The sequence below is a fragment of the Danio rerio genome, chromosome 6, assembly GCF_052040795.2.
Source record: "Danio rerio strain M-AB ecotype USA chromosome 6, GRCz13ab, whole genome shotgun sequence".
NCBI classification, from domain to species: domain Eukaryota; kingdom Metazoa; phylum Chordata; class Actinopteri; order Cypriniformes; family Danionidae; genus Danio; species Danio rerio.
The window spans coordinates 5201545-5221739 of NC_141026.1; the positions used below are offsets into that span (position 1 = coordinate 5201545).

General features: G+C 35.7%; 1 long non-coding RNA gene across 9 annotated transcripts in view; it reads right to left on the minus strand.

The window, feature by feature from the left end:
• Positions 1-20195, minus strand: part of LOC137495912 (uncharacterized) — a 461128-nt gene that overhangs the window by 136787 nt on the left and 304146 nt on the right. The gene's annotated exons all lie outside the window — the stretch shown is intronic.

A 20195-nucleotide genomic window follows, 5' to 3' on the forward strand; every position in this document is an offset into this window, starting at 1 on the left:
AATTTGTTTAGACGCACTGCTTCATTCAAGAGACGAGTCTTCATGAGTGAGTCATTTGCACAAGTATTTATGAGTGAGTCATTTACCCAAATGACTCATTCAAATGACAAGTCTTCGTGAGTGAGTCACTGAATTATCTACACAACCAATTTGTTTAGACACACCACTTCATTTAAGAGGCAAGTCTTCATGAGTAAGTCATTTAAGTAAAATGACTCATTCAAATGACAAGTCTTTATTAGGGAGTCATTTACGCAAATGACTCATTTAAGTGACAAGTCTTCATGAGTGAGTCACTGAATCATCTACACAACCAATTTGTTTAGACACACTGCTTCATTCAAGAGATGAGTCTTCATGAGTGAGTCATTTACACAAGTATTTATGAGTGAGTCATTTACTCAAATGACTCATTCAAATGACAAGTCTTTATGAGTGTGTCACTAAATCATCTATACAACCAATTTGCTCAGACACACCGCTTCATTTAAGAGACAAGTCTTTATGATTGAGTCATTTTTGTAAAATGACTCAATCAAGTGACAAGTCTTCATAAGTGAGTCATTGAATCATCTATACAACCAATTTGTTTAGACACACTGCCTTACTCAGGAGGCAAGTCTTCATGAGTGAGTCGTTTACTTAAAATGACTCATTCAAGTGACAAGTCTTGATTAGTTAGTCATCGAATCATCTATTCACCTTATTCTTCGCCGACGAGCTGGCACAGCCATTTGAATCTTTTTGGCTCGAGAATAAGGAGAATAAGGTCAATACAACCAATTTGTTAAGGCACATTGCTTCATTTAAGAGGCAAACCTTCATAAGTGAGTCGTTTGTGTAAATGACTCATTCAAGTGACAAGCATTATGAGTGATTCATTGAATTATCTATACAACCAATTCCTTTAGACACAGTGCTTCTTTCAATTAACTTCACAAGTTCACACGAGTGAATCATTCACATAAAATGACTCATTCAAGTGACAAGTCTTGATGAGTGAGATACTGAATCATCTATACAATCAATTTGTTTAGACATATCCCTTCATTCAAGAGGCAAGTCTTCATTAGTGATTCATTTACTCAAACGACTCATTCAAATGATAAGTATACACAAGTGAATCATTGAATCATCTATCCTACCAGTTTGTTAAGACACACTGCTTCGGTTAGGTGACAAGTCGTCATAAGTGAGTCATCTACACAAATGACACTTTCAAGACACAAATCTTGATGAGTCGATGAATCAACTATACAAACAATTTGTTTAGACACAATGCTTCATTCAAGAGACAAGTCTTCATGATAGTGTCATTTACGTAAAATGACTTATTCAAATGACAAGTCTTTACTAGTGAGTCATTTATGCATTGACTCATTTAAGTGACAAGTCTTCATGAGTGAGTCATTGAATCATCTATACAACAAATTTGTTTAGACTCACTGCTTCTTTCAAGAGGCAAGTCTACATGAGGGAGTCATTTACGTAAAATGACTCATTTAAGTGACAAATCTTCACGAGTGAGTCACTGAATCATCTATGAGAACCAATAACTTTAGGCACACTGCTTTATTCAAGAGACAAGTCTTCATGAGCGAACAATTTTCGCAAAAGTCTTGATGAGTGAGAGTGTATGGGTGTTTCCCAGTGCTGGGTTGCAGCTGGAAGGGTATCTGTTGCGTAAAACAACTGGATAAGTTGACGGTTCATTCCGCTGTGGCGACCACTGATTAATAAAGGGACTAAGCGAAATGAAAATGAATGAATGAATAAAAGTTGGCGGTTCATTCAGCTGTGGTGCCCCGTGATTAATAAAGGGATAAAGCCAAGAAGAAAACGAATGACTGAAATAAATAATTAAATATGAATTAATTAAACTGTGTTTATGCTATTTTTTGGACTAATTATTCATCCATATTGCCATCAGAACATACAAAAACATTTATTTAGCATAAAAAGTTACTCTTTATGAATCGGTCAATGACTTTTCTCTTCTTCAGTCTTTGCAGATACAGTCACAATGATCCAATATCACATACAAAAGAGGTTTGTGAAGACACAGTGGCTGTCATATTTGGTTTGACCATTACAGCGAAGAGCAAAGTTTTAAATGAAACTGTCGAGCGAACTGCTTCTTTAAGAAGGATTCAGGATCAGGCCGAGGACAGGAGTGAACTTGACAGGGTAGGAATAGTGGAAGGGATGGGTGGAAAAAAAATGAATTGAAGAGAAGAAGAGAGGAGAAGAGAGGTCGGTCACTCCCGAGCACATTAAATATTTCATGAGATGTGTGGTTCAGCAGAGACAGGAAAGAGCGTGGTCAGAGAGGTTAGCCCAACTCATTTACAGCACCGGAGAGAAGCAGACACACACAAACACGCACACACTTCTACAGCTATCAATATGGGGTCTTCTCATAGATGTAATAATTGCATGCATGTTTCAATCCTCTAGCTTTAAAACCACGGCTCACAGGAAACAATCAGCATTTTCACATGTTCAAAATACTTCATTTAGTATGATTTATGACCAAAAAATGACCCCAAAAGGTCAAAATATACAGGTATTACTATACTTGTGGGGACATTTGGTCCTCAAAAGGTAAGTAATACAAAGCGCACACTCACACACAGACACACACTTTAAGATTGTTGCTCAGCAAGAGGAAATCAGAGCTGTTAAATGATTATGCATGAATGATAATTGTTCAGATCACATGATTTGCGTTAATAAAATGAACCCTAACCTTAAAGCCAAGGTATCAAGTGGTAAACTTAAAGTATAAAGTATTAAAGTAATTCAAGTTGCATTGTTTGTGCTGAAATAAAACACTCAAATACATCCCCAAATGGTGACGCAGTGTTGCAGTGGGTAGTGCTGTCGTCTCACAGCATAAAGGTCGCTGGTTCGAGCCTTGGGACTCAAGACTCGGGAAACGGGACTACGTTTTCAGAATGAGCCTGGGTGGGTATTGTACTAACACAATTGAAAATATGCCAAAATGTTTGAAAAAAGTACACTTTTGATGATGTGTTGTGATATCAGAACTAAGAGTTTTGAAAATGTAACGATTGCTTGTGAAAATTGCGCCAAACCAATAAAAAAAAACGAATATGGTACTGACTGAGTCACAGTTCCGGCTTTCATTTTCAAACCGTCTGCTAACTATTTTATTTTCAAGATCTGAGGAGAACCCTCTGCTGCTGCTTTTAGTAGTGTGCCAATAAATGTCACATAAGTCGTATTTGAACTCACACAGTTGGCATTCAACACTGAATAAAGCCCATAATCAGTACCTGAGGGGATCTTTGTCATAGTAGTATACGCTGTTGTTCTGCTGTGACATCGCAGAAATATAAATGCTTCTAAAATTCTAAATTTCGCACATCACCGTCTCATGGGTAAGACGAAATCATGGAAAATATACCTTTTATCGTGTCACGTCGCATGTTGTTAGGACACGGTTAGTGCCAAAAATAGTAAACAACTGCATTGCAACCGTCTGAGAGCCATCGTTATTCACAAAAATATTTATCTGGATGTTAATGTTTATTGAGTTAATCAAAGATATTTTGGTTTTGTTTGTTGAACTCTGTGACATTCAAGAGTTTGTGGATACATTCATATTCAGTGCATGAATTATTAAATAACAATATTTTAAATATCTGGGCGGTTATTAAGAAGTTGCTCATGAATTATTGATCATGTCTCCAATGTCAAAAACAGAGCAACAGTGTTTGTTTTGATCTGTGACAGTTTGTGTGTCAGGACGATTATATTGAATTGACCCATAAAAACGTTGCTCTACTGTGTGTGTGTGTTGTATCTGTGTGTTTGTGTGTGTGTGTGTGTGTGTGTGTGTGTGATGTGTGAAATTCTCAAAATAAAAGGCCTACAGCCAAACCTAGCAGGGAGTTGAGTATTCCCTCATGTACATTCTTCTAGATTATTTCTAAAAAATGTGTGTTCATGATGTGGGTCATATTATCATTAGACAGAACTGAATTTAGCGTAACCTAAAATAGTTTTAATTGTTGAGATCGTGAGTTTATAAACATTAAATATTATCTTAACGGTTAATAAGTAGTTTTGTGCACACAAATAATCTAGAAATAATTGCTGGGGTTATATTCCATTACATTTCATACTGCTATTTTGCAAGAGCTGGCTGAATGTGTGTTGGAGTGGGAACTACAAGGAAATGAAACTAAATAATAAGCACTAAAAGGAAGAAGAAAGTCAAATAAAATAAATTTGTACTACATGAATCTATACAAATTTGACCAGAGAAATCGTTAAACATTTTACACAGATAAATAAATGCATAGATATTTTCACAAACTAAATTAATAAAATAAAACTAAATGTTCTGTGTGTAAAAATAATACAATGAGAATGTAATAATAATAGACGACGCATAGGTAGTGCTGTTGTCTCACAGCAAGAAGGTCGCTGGTTCGAGCCGTGGCTGGGTCAGTTGGCATTTCTATGGGGAGTTTGCATGTTCTCCCTGCATTTGCGTGGTTTCCCCCACAGTTCAAAGACATGCGGTACAGGTGAATTGGGTAGGCTAAATTGTCGAATGTGTGTGTGGATGTTTCCCAGAGATGGGTTCAGCAGGAAGGGCATCCGCTGTGTAAATAAAATGAGATAAAATAATAAAAAAAGATAAATGTTGCATCAAAAGTAATTAAGTGTATTAAAATTACTAACTAATTACAAAAAAAAAAAAAAAGGAAACAGTCAGACGGACGGACAGATAAATAAATGAATAAATAAATAAATAAATAAATAAATAAATAAATAAATAAATAAATGTGAAATGTTGCATCAAATGTAATTAAGTGTATTAAAAATTACTAATTACAAAAACGAAACAGACAGACAGACAGACATTTAATTAAGTGTATTAAAATTAATAACTAATTACAAAAAAAAAGGAAACAGTCAGACGGACGGACAGATAAATAAATGAACACAAATAAATAAATAAATAAATAAATAAATAAATAAATAAATAAATAAATAAATAAATAAATAAATGTGAAATGTTGCATCAAATGTAATTAAGTGTATTAAAAATTACTAACTAATTACAAAAACGAAACAGACAGACAGACAGACAGACAGACAGACAGACAGACAGACAGACAGACAGACAGACAGACAAACAGACAGACAGACAGACAGACAGACAGACAGACAGACATTTAATTAAGTGTATTAAAATTCCTAGCTGATTAGAAAAAAAAACAGGCAGACAGATAAATAAATGAACAAATACAAATAAATAAACAAATGAATACAAATAAAAATAAATCAATAAATAAAAAAATAATTAAATGAATAAATGAATGAATCAATGAATAAATGAATGAATGAATAAACAAATAAATGAATGAACAAAATAATAAATAAATAAATAAATAAATAAATAAATGAATAAATAAATAAATAAACAAATGAATAAACAAATAATTAAATGAATGTATAAATTAAATAATGTTAAATGTTGCATCAAAAGTAGTTAAGTGTAATAAAATTACTAACTAATAACAAAAAAGAAACAGACAGATAAATAAATGAACACAAATAAATGAATGAATGAATGAATGAATGAATAAATGAATGAATGAATAGTAAATAAATAAACGAATGAATAAATAAATAAATAAATAAATAAATAAATAAATAAATAAATAAATAAATAAATAAATAAATGTTGCATTAAAAGTAATTAAGTGTATTAAAATTCCTAACTACAAAAAGATAAACAGATAGATGAATGGATGGATGGATGGATGGATGGATGGATAGATAGATAGATAGATAGATAGATAGATAGATAGATAGATAGATAGACAGATAGATAGATGAAATAATACAAAGAAAAGCAACTGAAGTCTACAGTTTGTGGTAAAAATGTGTGGGTTTTAGTGAGGCTGAGTGTGTGATCTCATTAACATCCTGCTGCCAGACTGAAATATCATCCATTAGATCCTGTTACACACACACTGACACACACACATGAATTTAAACACACATTAATTCTGACAAACCCCTCAGACAGAACACGTGAAGGAGATATTTTAGGCCAAATATAGCTTCACTTTCCCAGCACTCCTCATCACGGCAGGACCAGACACCTGCAACACCATGAAACACACACACACACACACTCACACACATAATCACACTCGTGCGTACACACACATGCACTGCAGTTCATTCCCAGTCATTTTCGTCTCGTCTTATCAGCCCGTCACCCTGACAGACCATCATTGATTAGCATGTCGGTTCAGTGTCTGGTCGACACGGCCGCGGGTCATCGCGTCTCTAACCAGAGCCCACCAGGGACACCTCCAGCCCCTCCTGATGACTGAGACTGACAGGTAAGGCTGGAGCCACACTGAGCTAGATCTGCCCTCGCGCTCTCGCAACGCTCCCACAACGCTGCCCTAATACTCTCCACCTGATCAAGCTGTCAGGGTGAGGTCTGGAAATGAAGGTGAATGAGAGGTCAGATTGACACCAACAACATCATCATCAGCGGACCAGCTGAACTCTGCAGCACTGCATCAGAATCAGTAGAGTTTTTGGATAAATTTGGCCAATAATAGCGAAAACTCTTAGGTAACACTTTAGTTTGTAACAATTCACACCATTTACTACTGGTTTATTACTGGTTTACTAATAATAGCGTTAATTCTACATTAATGTAACAATTCACACCATGTTTATTACCTGTATATTATTAAATAGTCTTATTATTAACTGTTTATAAGCACTTATAAAGTGTGAACTTATATTACATTCCTAATTCTACCCAATACTACCTTAATAACTATTAATAAGCAGCTGATTAGCAGTCTATTGAGCTAAAAGTCTTAGTTAATGGATTGTTAATATCATGGATTGAACATTAATGTAAAGTGTGATTAATTCAGTAACACTTTACTTAAATAACAATGCACACCATTTACTAAGGGCTTATTACCTGTCTATTATTAAGATATTAACTGTTTATAAACACTTATAAAGTGTGAACTTTTTTTACATCCCTAATCCTACCCAATAATACCTTAATAACTATTAATAAGCAGCTAATTAGTAGTTTATTAAGCTTTTATTAAGTATTATTGCTGGTTTATTACTGTGTATTATTAAGATATTAACTGTTTATTAGTACTAAAAAAGTATGATCTTAAAACATAATCTTACCCAATAACTATTAATAAGCAGTTAGTTAGTTGTTTATTCAGCTAAAAGTCTCAGTTAATTGTTTGTTAATGGCATAAACTGTACATTAATGTAAAGTGTGACCAATTTGATAACACTTTAGGGTTTTAATAACAATTCATAACATTTATTACTGTTTTATAACTGTGTATTATTAAGATGTTAACTGTTTATCAGTACTAACATCTCCAATCCTACCCAATTCTACTTTAATAACTATTAATAAGCAGTTAATAGTTTTTTGAGCTAAAAGTCTTAGTTAGGGGTTTGTTAATAGCATTAAGATATTAACTGTTTTATAAAGTATGATCTTATTTTACATCTATAATCCTACCCAATACTACATTAATAACTATTAATATGCAGTTAATTAGTAGTTTAGTGAGTTAAAAGTCTTTGTTAAGGGTTTGTTAATAGCATAAATTGTGCATAAATGTAAAGTGTGACTAATTTGACTTCAGTTTAAGTAATAATTCACATGTGTATATATATATATATATATATATATATATATATATATATATATATATATATATATATATATAGTTGAAGTCAAAATTATTAGCCCCCTTTTGATTATTTGTTTCTTTTTTTAAATATTTCCCAAATGATGTTTGACAGAGCAAGTAATTTTCACAGTATGTCTGATAATATTTTTTCTTCTACAAAAAGTCTTATTTTTTTATTTTGGCTAGAATAAATTTTTTTTTTTACATTTTTTACAAACTTTTTTGGGACAAAATTATTAGCCCCTATAAGCTATTTTTTTTCGATAGTCTACAGAACAAACCATTGTTATAGAATAACTTGCCTAATTACCCTAACCTGCCTAGTTCACCTTATTAACCTAGTTAAGCCTTTAAATGTCCCTTTAAGCTGTATAGAAGTGTCTTAAAAATATCAAGTAAAATATTTTTACTGTCATCATGGCAAAGATAAAATAAATCAGTTATTAGAAATAAGTTTTTTAAAACTATTATGCTTAGAAATGTGCTGAAACAATCTTCCCTCCATTAAACAGAAATTGGGGGAAAAAAATAAACATATATATATATATAATGTTTAGAGTGTTTAGAAATGTGTTATTATGTTTAGAAATGTGTTAAAAAATGTCTTTCCATTAAACAGAATTTGGAGAAAAAAATATTCAGGACAGCTAATAATTCTGACTTCATCTTTAAAGGATATTTGTGTGATCAGAGAGTTTCCGAGTGCCACACAAAGAGTCATTGACTTCATCCTCAGTATATTCTCTCTCTCTTTCTCTCTCTCTGGTGTCTGTCCATTACCCAGTGCTCAAACAGGGGAAACCACTATTGATGTATGTCTTGATTGCCCTGATTGACTGTGGTGCTCTGTCGTCTGTCTAAATTTACACAACTCCCCCCATATTACTGCCCCGACACCCCCAATCCACGCACCTCCTCTAGGGGACACAATCCACAAAACCGGTCCCATCCACCATTGTCCAATTTTAACCCGCTTATTGACCATTAAATGACTATACAGAGAGAGAGAGAGAGAGAGAGAGAGAGAGAGAGAGAGAGAGAGAGAGAGACATACAGAGACAGAGAGGTGAAGAATGTCACTGAATTATTTAGAGTGAAAACACAGAGAGGAAATCAATGGGGGCAAAATCTGATATTAACTGCAAATTAAACAGAGACAGCGTGAGAGGGTCCCTGTGATGATTGCTGCAGTGATCTATAGGTGTCCGTGTGTGTATTGCTTGAGTGAAAGCAGTGTGTGGAAGTGCACAATGAGTCTGGTATATCTAAAAATGCAAACCATTAAATGTCATCCATTCATTCATTTTCCTTCAGCTTAGTGTCTTTATTTATCAGGCGTCACCACAGCGGAATGAACTGCCAACTATTCCAGCATATGCTTAACATCGTGGATGCCCTTCCAGCTGCCACCCAGTACTGAGAAACACCCATTAACCCTCATTTACACGCACACGCATACACTACGGCCAATTAAGTTTATTCAATTCATCTATAGCGTATGTCTTTGGACTGTGGGGGAAACCAGAGCACCTGGAGGAATTATTTTTACTGATAAATAACAGAGGCACAGTGGCTTAGTGCTGTCACCTCACAGCAAGAAAGTCGCTGGTTTGAGTCTCAGCTGGGTCAGTTGGCATTTCTGTGTGGAGTTTGCATGTTCTCCCCATGTTGGCAGGGGTTTCCTCCGGGTGCTTCCGGTTCCCCTACAGTCCAAGCACATGCGAGGGCATCCGCTGTGTTAAACATATACTGGAATAGTTGGCGGTTCATACCGCTGTGGCGACCTCTGAAATAGAGATGAAGGAAAGCTAAAGGAAAATTACAGTTTTTCTTGTTTGCTTTGACCTGGTTAAAGAAACTAGGTTCCACTTCATTTTCATTATCACTATCCCAGCAGAGCAGAAGACAGGCCTTGCAAATGTGTAAACCCTTTCTCTTTAGGTTGACACATTTTCCCCACTATTTTTCAAAACAGTTAACACGGAGGCCATTTAAGCAGTCCAAACTCCATTGTTTTAGTTATGGTAACCAAACAGAAACCGATGGCATGAATTAAATATAAGTTTAATCAAAACATTTCTTATTCTGGATCCAATTCTTTGCTAAAAGGCAAATTTGAAAGCCCAAATAGAAAGACAACAACGCCAATGGCATTGGCAATAGGCTACAATGACAAGCAATGGTGCACTGATTCACACTGAGTTCTGTATTTTGTATTTTGTTGTCCATTGTGTAATGATTAACTGAAAAAGCTCATATACTTGTTTGCAAGTTGTGTTGTTTGAAGGTAAAACAAGCTTTTGTTGCATATTTTAAATGTTTTGACACGGTATGTGTCTTTTGCAAGCAAAATGTGTCATTTTGACGATGAGTGCTGGTGTTTAGGCCTGTGTGTTAACTGTTTTGAAAATGTGGAGTTTCAGTTGACAACTGCATCCAAGCAATCGAGAAAAACTGTAATGATTGAATCAAAAAGGTTCTATATAGAAGAGTAGTGGTGGAGCAATAGAAAATACAGTTTGTGCAGTATAAAAACAATAAAAACCTATGGAAATAATTCACAAAAACATCATGTGTGTCTACTGATAAGTGGGTGTTACATGAAAAATTAATTGTAAGGGTGTTAAGGCTGATTTATACCTCTGCGTCAAGTGCTAACCTATAGTCCGACACAGCCTTCGCACGGTCGCATAGCCGTTGCAGTGGCTGACGCGCACCTCTCAAAAAATGTAACTACACATCGCAATGACGCATCGTGCAAGCTCTCTAATTGGTCTGTTTGGTATAATAAGTGTGGGTGGTGCTGAGAGCCACGAGCCCAATCCGCTTGTTAAATGGTGATGTGTTTGTGACGTATGTATACTGTTTCCGGGTCCAAGCCGTCACTCATTTGAGTGGAGAAATCATTTGTTTATGATCACGTTTTATTCCTGTCACATATTAAATTTAATTTTATATAAAATCATAGTGTACACAACAATCTCTGTGCTTCCTGCATAACAAATACCAAAATTTTAACAATTTATAAAAAAATAATCACTTTCTGGCCATCGGATATAAGGCATGGACATATATACTGCGATCGTGATTTTCGAAAGCATTAAATCGCTTTGTAAACGTTTATTATTACCATTTCATGAGTCTTCCCATTCAGTTGAATAGAGCGCTTGCACCCAGAAGCCGCTTCGCGTGACGTCACACTTAACAACCGAAAGAAGCGAATGTTTACAAGTGTTGAGTCCCTTTAAGGAGCTCCAGGTGGAAACTGTTGTTTTGTCTTTAGCATAATTAAAGTTGTTGCACGTCCACTGGTTCCTGCCTCTGAATGAGCGAGTTTGAGCTACTTGTACATTAAGGTAGCGTTCAGGAAAAACAAAACACCCCCAAAGAAACAACACAGAGGAACATAAAAATCAACTGCCAGCTAGCGTTTCAGTAGTGTTGTTGCAGAGCAACACAAACAGCACACAGAAGTAAAACAAAACAGCACACAGAAGTAAATTCAAAGCTCTGATGTTTGCCTACAAAGCGACCTCTGGCCTTGCTCCTTCTTATCTGCTCTCACTTCTGCAGATGTATGTGCCCTCCAGAAACTTGCGTTCTGTGAATGAACGTCGCCTCGTGGTTCCATCCCAAAGAGGGAAGAAATCACTTTCGCTCACGCTCACGCTCAATCTGCCCAGTTGGTGGAATGAACTCCCTAACTGCATCAGAACGGCAGAGTCACTCAAAACTTTCAAGAAACGACTAAAAACTCAACTATTTAGTCTCCATTTCACTTCCTAATCTGCAATTGCCTCTCTGGATATCACACTAACTGTACCCAAAAAAAAAAAAATACTAATACTTTCCTTCTTAGACTTTACAGACCTGAAACTTGCCTATAGCACTTATTCATTGTTGCTCTTATAGTTGTGTAAGTTGCTTCCTTGTCCTCATTTGTAAGTCGCTTTGGATAAAAGCGTCTGCTAAATGACTAAATGTAAATGTAAATGTAAGTATAAATGCAAGGCTATGCACAAGGCAGGCGCCGTGGGTCTCACCGATCACTCGACGTAGAAGTATAAACCAGCCTTTGCACACATTGACATGTTGTGAACTGTAAATTTACAGTATTTTCCTGTTATTTTATGATTTTTAATTGTATTTCAGATTAATGTCAAAAAAGTAAAATAAAATGGTAACATTATGTTAAATAACACTTTTTTTACAGTGTAGGTTAACTAGGCAATTTAAGGCAATTAAGCAAGTCATTGTATAATGACGTTGTTGTTCTGTAGACAGCTGGAAAATAATATTGCTCAAAAAGGCTAATAATATTAACCTTATAATGTTTTTTTTTTTTAAAAATGTAAAACTGTTTTTATTCTAGCTGAAATAAAACAAAACAGACTTTCTCGAAAACATATTATAGGAAATAAATTCCTTGCTTTGTTACATAATTTGGGAAATATTTGGAAAAGAAAACAAAACAATTGAGGGCTAATAATTTTGACTTCTTCTATATGTTGTGTACATTCATTCATTCATTTTCTTGTCGGCTTAGTCCCTTTATTAATTCGTGGTCACCACAGCGGAATGAACTGCCAACTTATCCAGCAGGCTTTTACGCAGTGAATGCCCTTTCAGTCACAACCCATCTCTGGAAAACACACACACACACACACACACACACACACACACACACACACACACACACACACACACACACACACACACACACACACACACACACACACACACACACACACACACACACACACACACACAATGGACAATTTAGCCTACCCAATTTACCTGTACCGCATGTCTTTGGACTGTGGGGGACACCGGAGCACCCGGAGGAAACCCACACAAATGCAGGGAGAACATGCAAACTCCACACAGAAACGCCATCTGAGCCGAGGTTTGAACCAGCGACCCAGCAACCTTCTTGCTGTGACAGCACTACCAACTGCGCCACTACGTCGTCATGTTGTACACATTGCATATTCATTAATTTTGATGAATGTTTGTATTTGACCTTATCATGCTGTATCATGCTGTATGCAGTTTTGACTAGATTTAGGGAGTTTTTAGGACTGTATATTTGTAAAAACAAATAGTCGCAATGAACATAATCAGCATCCTGGACTGAAAGTATCCAGAGATAATTAATAATTGAGCACGGTACAGTTTGAGTCATCAGATGCTGGGATGTAATTGACCAATAAAATCTGTGCAGTGATGGTCAATTAACCAGTCAAACAGAATGACTCAGCATAAAATGGAAACTTTATTACCTCTCGATTACTACAGACGTGCTCTCTTCCTCTCTCTCTGGACTCTCTCTCAGTTTATCATCGGGTAATTAGTATTTTCATTAACTCCAGCCCGAGATGAGTCTTGATCATTTCATTTTGCCTCCATGAGTTCTTAATATGGCTTTGCCTTTATAATTAATGCGATTTATTCTTGGCCGGTGCAATTTCCTTTCAGTGTCTTTCCTCCTATTTTTTTAAAGTTTATATATGTTTTCATCATACACAATGTACACAGTTTGGTTTGCACCGATCGGTTAATTACTTCTGACTACCACTAGGCAATAAATATAATGACAAAAAGCCAAGACAACAAATATTTTTATGTTGCTAACTAATTTTAATCAGTTCATCAGGTTTCAACAATTTTTTTTAAGTCGCACAAAGTTTAACTTAATATTTTTAGTCAGTTTGATTGATGTTTGTTGAGATGACTAGAAAAGTTACATTGATTCAACTAGATAATTAATTTACTTTATTTATTTTCCTCATTTAGCCAGGAGATCCCATTGAGATAGTACTGTCTCTTCTTCTAGTGAGACCTGGTTGAAAACAATGCCTCAAAATTACAAAATCATTCATTCATTTTCTTGTCGGTGGCGACTCCAGCCGCAACCCATCTCTGGGAAACATTCACACACACATTCACACTCATACACTACAGACAACTTAGCCTACCCAATTCACCTGTACCACATGTCTTTGGACTGTGGGGGAAACCGGAGCACCAGGAGGAAACCAACACGAACACAGGGAGAACATTTAAACATAATCAATCAATCAATCAATCAATCAATCAATCAATCAATCAATCAATCTATCTATCTATCTATCTATCTATCTATCTATCTATCTATCTATCTATCTATCTATCTATCTATCTATCTATCTATCTATCTATCTATCTATCTATCTACCCACCCATTGGTCTATATATCCATCCATCCGTCTATTCATTAATTCATCCATCCATCCATCCATCCATCCATCCATCCATCCATCCATCCATCCATCCATCCATCCATCCATCCATCCATCCATCTATCTATTGTCTATATTTCCTTCCATCCATCCATCCATCCATCCATCCATCCATCCATCCATCCATCCATCCATCCATCCATCCATCCATCCGTCCATCTATCTATCCACACATTCATCTTTATATCCATCCATCCGTCCTTCACTCCGTCCGTCTATCTATCTATCTATCTATCTATCTATCTATCTATCTATCTATCTATCTATCTATCTATCTATCTATCTATCTATCTATCTATCTATCTATCTATCTATCTATCTATCTATCTATCTATCTATCCTTCTTTCTATCTATCTATCTATCTATCTATCTATCTATCTATCTATCTATCTATCTATCTATCTATCTATCTATCTATCTATCTATCTATCTATCTATCTATCTATCTATCTATCTATCTATCTATCTATCCTTCTTTCTATCTATCTATCTATCTATCTATCTATCTATCTATCTATCTATCTATCTATCTATCTATCTATCTATCTATCTATCTATCTATCTATCTATCTATCCATTGGTCTATATATCCATCCATCCGTCTATTCATTAATTCATCCATGCATCCATCCATCTATCCATCCATCCATCCATCCATCCATCCATCCATCCATCCATCCATCCATCCATCCATCCATCCATCCATCCATCCATCCATCCATCTATCTATCTATCTATCTATCTATCTATCTATCTATCTATCTATCTATCTATCTATCTATCTATCTATCTATCTATCTATCTATCTATCTATCTATCTATTGTCTATATTTCCTTCCATCCATCCATCCATCCATCCATCCGTCCATCTATCTATCCACACATTCATCATTATATCCATCCATCCGTCCATCACTCCGTCCGTCTGTCTATCTATCTATCTATCTATCTATCTATCTATCTATCTATCTATCTATCTATCTATCTATCTATCTATCTATCTATCTATCTATCTATCTATCTGATTAGTTTTTGGCTTGAAACCCTGTTGTATGGAATTTGATACTTGCATTTTGCGATCTTATGGATTTCCAGGACAGTGCAGGCAATGGAAGGGCTTGTTTTTAGCTTTTAAAAATAGCTGCTCTCATTGAAAAACTCGCATGCTTTTTGGCTGGAAACTATTTGCTAATTTCAAGTTGTAGTAAGAATACTATTTTTTTGTTCCTAATTTTAGTAAATAAAGGTTTTCTTGACTGAAACAATGCATAATTACTGAATAAATTTTTGTTACAAATAATAAAATGCATGTATCAAATTGGATACAACAGGTTTATTCCTGAACACTCATGTCTAATCTAATTAGTGACTAAAAAGGCATCTTAAAATGCATTGTGGGTGTTTTACAGTAATTGCACATTATAAAAGGGCAAGCTGCAGTGTGCCTTTTATGTTAGAAGGCATGAAACATATAAAAAATAAAAAGAAATGGTGCTAAATTTCAACTAACTTCAATGTTAGATGATCTAATAAGCATTAAAATACACTTTACAACAGATTTTGTTCGACATGTTGTATTATTCTGATGCATTCTGCGGTTTTCCTTCACCCAGAAGTGTGAATGCTTTAGTTTTTATCCAAGACAAGGCATAAATCACTAATGGTTTCGATATACTTAATATTTGGTGCAGCTCTCCGACCGAGTGTACGCTTCAGTGATTGGGAATCCGATAATATTTTCAGAGAAAGGAGATTTAACTCCCCTGATAGCGATGAAATGAAACCAAATGTCCCGCGCGTTTGAGAGTAACTGCAGGCCATCAACATTTCCAGTCAATATAATCAAACAGTAATTTTCAGTTGAAATAAAGATACGTCCTGCTGAATTCATTGGGCACAGAGCACATCCATATTTTCTGAAAGGTTGGATCAATCCGCGGTAGATGGAGCCGATAGTTCTGGAGCGGAGAGCAGTCAGACTGGCTGCCCTGCTGGAGAATCCAATACAGAGCACACAGATCAAGCACAAATGCTCCTCCACAACTACAAAGTCCTATCGGCCCCGGCGGGAGGCCAGAACTGTGTACACAAATGACTTTTATCATTAATAACGGCCCATTGATTATTGTTGTGCTGTTTAAAGGTGAGCAGAAAACAGCAGGGGAGCCGAAGCGCACGCCGGACGCTTTACACACATAAGCGAGCGTCACTCCTTTCTGAGGTGCGATTTACATTTTGGAAAGTGCACAGATTCCCCCGGGAGAGTGTATCATTTTCAGTCAATGCTGACCCTGAACTTTCATTGTGCCAAAGCAAGGCAAAACGATCCGCGAGCGCCTCTTTCATGGGCGAGAGAGAGAGAAATGTCAGACTGGATGAAACCTTGAGTTCGCTTTAGAACTTGCGCTCCGACAAACGGCGCGATTTGAAGCAGGCCTAATTTAAAGTGGAAGTAGTCAGTCAAGGTTACGTCATTTTATAAATTGACTTCCACTTTAATTAAAAATATATATAACAAACCTGATTAAACTAACCATTTTGAAGAAATTGTTTGGTCAGGTCACTACTTCTGTATCTGTTCACCTTAGAGAATGGAACCAACACAGCGATATTCCAAAATGGTGGCACCCTAGCTCTAAAACATAAACATAAACACAAGATATAGCAGTTGCTGCTAGATCGGATATGGTCGCAGCTGGAAGTTAATGATAATTATTTATTGAACTTCTCATTTATTGTATTTCATTAACGTCTACCCTCATCCCAACCCTAAACCCAACCCTCACAGTAACGTAAAAACAGTAGTTGTACCGAGTATTATTTATGCTATTCATTACAGTTTTTCTCAGTCGCTTTGGTGCATTTCTCACTACACTATTTACATTTGCACAACAGTTAATTCATTTCTCAAAACAATTAGTCATTTGTGCACATCCTAGTAGCAGTTTCTTATTCTTTTCAACAAATTGTGAATGCTTTTGGACATGCATCAATTGCTTTCATACAACTCTCTGCTATTTCTAACATTATCATTTGCTTCTGTCATGTCAGTCAAAACTAACTAAACTTGTGAATGCTGAATAGTCATTCTATATAAAACTAATAGTCCTCATTTCATTACAGTTTTTCTCGATTGCTTGGATGCAGTTGTCAACTGAAACTACACATTTTCAAAACAGTTAACACACAGGCCTAAACAGCGGCACTCATGGTCAAAATGACACATTTTGCTTGCAAAAGGCACATATCGTGTCAAAACATTTAACATATGCAACAAAAGCTAGTTTTACCTTCAAACTACACAACTTGCAAACAAGTATATGAGCTCTTTCAATTAATCATTACACAATGCACAACAAAATACAAAATACAGAACTCAAAATGCACCACCATTGCTTGCCATTGTAGCTTATAGCCAATGGCATTTGTTGTCTCTATTTGGGCTGTCAAATTCGCCTTTTTGCAAAGAATTGGATCAAGAATAAGATGTGCTTTGATTGAATATATATTGAACTCATGACATTTTTCAAAGTGTGGCTGAAAACTGAAATACTGTATATAAAAAAACAGACAAAAGTAATAAAATACTGTAAATATTAGAGAAAACACATGTAAACTAATATACAGTCAAAACTATTGGGAGTGTAGGACATAGCCATATTGACCTCCTCCATCAATGCTGGCACAGAACAACACAGACCTTCCATCGTTTTTATAAGGTTTGCAGAATGATGGCTAATTGAAGATTTGTGTGAAGGAGTGTCAAACCGGTGCTTCAGTGATTTCATACTGATGTTGGTAGTTTTTAATAGTTAGGAATAGATGGATTCTGTTTGGTTACCAAAACTAAAACAATGGAGTTTGGACTGCTTGAATGACATCTGTGTTAACTGTTTGGAAAAATGGTGGGGAAAATGTGTCAACCCAATGAGAAAGGGTTTACACATTTGCAAGACCGGTCCTCTGCTCTGCTGGGATAGTGATAATGAAAATGAAGAGGAACCTAGTTTCTTTAACCAGGTCAAAGCAAACTAGAAAAACTGTAATTGAGTCATTACATACAAAAATGGTGAACTAATTGTCAAAATCTGTCAAACAAATTTCATGAAACAAATTTAAATCTTTATTTTCCTGAAAATGTCTTTAAAATTGAACAATTTGATGAATGATTTACAGACCTGTGTAAGTTGTATAGGCTCAGTTCCAATATGTTCTGCAATATTGTGTACAGTTGTGCACAGCTCTACCTAAAGGGAGTTTATGTTTGTTGTAAATAAGGGTGTGTTTATTCTTTTGCACAATGCTGTGAGTAAATTAGGATTGCAAAGAGCAAATGCAGCAAAAATGTAAAACATACATATTCAGTGTCTTGTACTCAGATACCTCACTCAATGCAGTGATGTCTCACTTTACTGTAGTTTTCAAATGGCTGTGCAAATAGTCTATAGTGCTGTCTTGAGCAAAACTGCAATACCTAGCTGATAACCTGCAAAAGCACGTCACATGCTCAAAATGGATAGTTCATTCCTCAAAAGCAAGTATTCATGTCAATCAAAGTGTCAGTAACATCAAAATGAAAAGTCCTGACACCATTGTTTTTGAACAAAACAGTCAAATGGCTTAGTCATGTTTTCATTATGACAGTTTACTCTGGACTTTTTATCAATGCAAAAAAGTCAGATGTTGGTGACAATTCCTGAAAATGCTCAAGACAGCACTATATACTACTTGCACAGCCATTTGAAAACTACAGCAAAGTTTTTCAGTCACTGCATTTAGTGATGTATCTGAGTACAAGACACCGAATATGTATGTTTCACATTTTTGCTGCATTTGCTTGTTGCAATTCTAATTTATTCACAGCATTGTGCAAAAGAATAAACACACCCTTATTTACAACAAGCATAAGCTTCCTTTGGGTAAAGCTGGGCACAACTGTAAACTACATTGCAGTATATATTGGAACTGAACCAACAACATACACAGGTCTGTAAATCATTCATGAAATTGTTCAATTTTGAAGACATTTTTAGAAAAAAATATTTTTTTTTAATAAAATTTGTTTGACAGATTTTGACAACTAGTTCAACATTTTTGTATGTAATGACTCAATTAATGAAATGAGGACTTTTAGTTTTATATGGAATGACTATTCAGCATTCACAAGTCTAGTTAATTTTGACTGACATGACATAAGCAAATGATAATGTTATAAACAGCAGAGAGTTGCATGAAAGCAATTGATGCATGTCCAAAAGCATCTGCAATTTGTTGGAAGGAATGAGAAACTGCTACTAGGATGTGCACAAATGACCAATTGTTTTGAGAAATGCATTAACTGTTGTGCAAATGTAAATAGTAATGTGATGAATGCACAAAAAGGGACTGAGAAAAACTGTAAATAAATAAAAAACAAAGCAGCTGCTTGCCATCGCCAAAGTAATAAGATCCGATGGACAGCCGAGTGCTTTCACTCCAAAATGGCTGAATCCGGGCTCATATGAATTGTTTTCCTTCAAAAAACAAAAAACAAAAAAAAACAACAACAACAAAAAATGTGAATCCAATGAATAATTTTTTTAGTGCGCTCAGGTAGACCTGTGATAAAAACAAAATGCTATTGGCGAGGAGCTACTAAATGTCCTGCTCTGTTTTCATGCTTAAGGTAAGATTACTATTAAACATCAAATAAAAACGCACATTTAAAGCACTTCACGGGACCTTTAAATGACAACAAAAAGTCCTCTCTTTAGCAAAATGTCTCTGGCGTTAATAGCGTGTGATGTGCAACTGGTGGGCTTACGCGGGAAAACAAGCTTTCATGTTCTGCCTCTCTCTCCTTCAGTCTAGCTTTTCTCCAACACAAACACACAAGCGCGCTTTCCCTCCAGCTAACGCTTCTCTTTAGGCAGCTGAAAAATTTGTATCCTTTGTCATGAAAAAAGTCTTTGTCAGCACAAAGCGTGCAGCAAGCTGGCAGAATCGCTCTCGTTTTTGCCATCCAGACAACAGGAGCCTCAGCACATCTCAAGTGCGAGCGCCAGCAAACCCTCTGACAGCATTCGGCCTCATTTCGGCTCAAAAACACCCCTCAGTGCTCCAGCCTTCTTGTCCACTATCAGTCCTTCTTTATCACCACTTTGCCTGAAAGAGCCAAATAAA